We start from the raw sequence: 3,111 nt of genomic DNA, 5'->3' as shown, positions 1-3,111 counted from the left end.
TTTTGTTTTATTTTATTTTATTTAGTTTTATTTTTATTTGATTGTTAAAATATATTTAAGTTAATCTAGTTATTCGTGTGTGCTTTTTATTAAGGTATTTATTTATTTGTTATTTTATAGTTGCATTTTTATTATTTATTTGGTTTATTTTAAATTTATTTTGGTGCAAGATGATTTTTAAATTATGTATTAATCTTATAAAATTATTTGGGTGTATGTTATGTTTGTATTATTGTTATTTAACATATTTGTTGTTTAATTATATTTTGTTTATAAGTTTATAGGTTTTCATTTAGGTTTATTTAGCTTTTATTATTTTTGTATCTTTGTTTGTTGTATGTTGGTGTGTTTGTATGAATGAATTTATTTCTTTGTTTGTTTATAATTTGTTTTACAATTTGTTTGACCGTTGTAACAGTTTTGGATAATTATTTAAGCAGTTAGTTAATTTATTTTCACTTTATAATTATTTATATAATTTTTAGAATGAAATGTCGTGGAGTTTAATTAAATTTCTATTTAGTTTAAATTTAAAAATGATGTAGTAATCTTAGGAAATTATCCGCGAGTGGGTAGAGTTTAGATTGTTAAATAAATATTTAATTAAGTAATTTTACACGTTACCTTCATTCACACAAGTCACTGGTCGCGCACTTGACACTTTATATCCATTTCTGGAATTTAACCCGCACTAGAAACCGGTTTTTTTTGTGTGCTCCTTTCGGTAGATAGGGACAGTGGCTGGTAGCCGGTAGATCGGTCGGTAGATAGGGACAGTGGGAATCTCGTTAATCCATTCATGCGCGTCACTAATTAGATGACGAGGCATTTGGCTATTTTTTTTTTTTTTTTTTTTTTATAGATGGAGAAATGCATTTACGCATCTCAGCAGATGTTGGTGCTGGTATGTGGGACTCACCTCATAGAGGAATACCCACTAAAACTCCATCTGTCACCTGCACTGATGATGTTGGTTGTGCAGGCCGCGGCTTTATTTCCCAGTGCCGACTTAAGATGGTGGGGCCTGGGTTACCCAAACGCTGTAGCGTGTTGACCGTAACCGCCCTATCCTATCCCTTCTCGTGGAACAGGATTACTGGGATAAACACCAGTCATCCCGTTCCACCGTGTCCAATTCGTGTGCGAACCCTGCAAAGCTCTTGTTGTTATGCCTGGTAAGAGTTTTTGAAGTCCCAAGGAGGTCAGGTCATTAGCAGACCTCAACGACCAGATACCCTTCCATGAGAGGGTAATGGATGTGACCGAGATATTCTCGACCACAACCCCCAACTCATTTGCTATATGATGTTTAAGCGGAAGAGTATCATATTTTCTGCACTTGGTGTTATGTGCGTCGTCAAGTGATGCTGCTCCACTAACTACCTGTGCATCGATGACTTTGACGCTCCCATCCTTTACTGCAACGACATCAGGTTTCTGTAACCCTGATGGAAGACAGTAGTGCGGATTTTCGAACACGCGCCACCCCTTTTGCCTGAGCCCTGTCGCAGCTATGCGACAAATGGCATCATGCCTCAGAATTCGGCCACCATGAGTTCGGTGACAGCCCTGTACAATGTGCGCCGTAGTCTCCGCCACGTGACATCCGGCACGACAAAGCACAGGAACACCTCCGTCACGGCGCCCTCTAGATGTTCTTATTCTGGAGGGTAGAGCGTTAATTCGTGTCCTGTGGTACTGGATATAATCCCGACCAGGGACTCTCGCACTACCTGCATCTACCCAAAAGCTGCTAGCGGTGACTTTAGCAGCCTCACGCAACTCGCTTCCATCGTTGGATTGATGGAGCCGGGACGCCCAATAACGTCGCCGATCTTCTGGACCCGTAAGTGACTGCCCATTATATGTGAGCAGCCCCTCAGCCCATCGGACCAGCTTAACGTTATATAGGTGTTGAGTGGCGTCCCGCACCGCAGGTGATGTGGAATGGGCCATTGCCAATAATCTAGCATGTATTTGTCCCGGCACAGATGTTATGAAAGCCGGGACTCCCAATCCACCATCCCTGCATTTGGCGTGGAAGTACCCTAATGGAGTATCCTTGGGCAAACGCAGCCACTTCCGAACTGCAATCCTCACCTGTCTATCTAGTGCCCTCAAGACCCTCGCAGTGGTCCGCGAAAGCACCATACCATGAGAGTCATAGTTACTCCCGCCGTTTACCCGCGCTTGCTTGAATTTCTTCACGTTGACATTCAGAGCACTGGGCAGAAATCACATTGCGTCATCACCCGCGAGGGCCATCGCAATGCTTTGTTTTAATTAGACAGTCGGATTCCCCTAGTCCGTGCCAGTTCTGAGCTGAGCGTTGAATGGCGGCCGAAGAGAACGATCGGGACGGAGAAACCGCTCCGAAAGCCTCGCAGCAAGGAAGATCCGTGGGAGGCCAAGGCACGGTACCGAGCTCTGATCCCTCATCCCCTCGAGGGGAACGAGTTCACCTCGCCCAGGCCCGGCACGTCAGCCAGACCCACTTCCCGACCAAGCCCGACACGCCCCGCTCCTCAGAGCCAATCCTTATTCCGAAGTTACGGATCCAATTTGCCGACTTCCCTTACCTACATTAGTCTATCGACTAGAGGCTCTTTACCTTGGAGACCTGCTGCGGATATGGGTACGAACCGGCGCGACACCTCCACGTGGCCCTCTCCTGGATTTTCAAGGTCCGAGGGGAAGATCCGGACACCGCCGCAACTGCGGTGCTCTTCGCGTTCCAAACCCTATCTCCCTGCTAGAGGTTTCCAGGGAACTCGAACGCTTATACAGAAAAGAAAACTCTTCCCGGATCTCCCGACGGCGTCTCCAGGTCACTTTGGGTTACCCCGACGAACACTCTTGCGAGGGCCCGAATTGTATGCGGTTCCGCTGCCGGGTTCCGGAATAGGAACCGGATTCCCTTTCGCCCGACGGGTGTGCACTCGAGTCGAGTTACATTAAAAAATTGTACACCGTCATCGACATTAGATTTCTCTTAGGGCTTAGGATCGACTGACTCGTGTGCAACGGCTGTTCACACGAAACCCTTCTCCACGTCAGTCCTCCAGGGCCTCGCTGGAGTATTTGCTACTACCACCAAGATCTGCACCGACG

General features: G+C 45.7%; 1 pseudogene; it reads right to left on the bottom strand.

The window, feature by feature from the left end:
• Positions 1-399: 399 nt before the first annotated feature.
• LOC131674162 (large subunit ribosomal RNA) overlaps positions 400-3,111 on the bottom strand; it is a 4,439-nt pseudogene continuing 1,727 nt past the window's right edge.

Source organism: Phymastichus coffea, unplaced genomic scaffold (assembly GCF_024137745.1).
Source record: "Phymastichus coffea isolate CEN01 unplaced genomic scaffold, Cenicafe_Pcof_1.1 PCOF00217, whole genome shotgun sequence".
In the NCBI taxonomy this organism is placed as follows: domain Eukaryota; kingdom Metazoa; phylum Arthropoda; class Insecta; order Hymenoptera; family Eulophidae; genus Phymastichus; species Phymastichus coffea.
The sequence above is the reverse complement of the archived record's forward strand: the minus strand, read 5'-3'. Positions and strand labels throughout refer to the sequence as shown.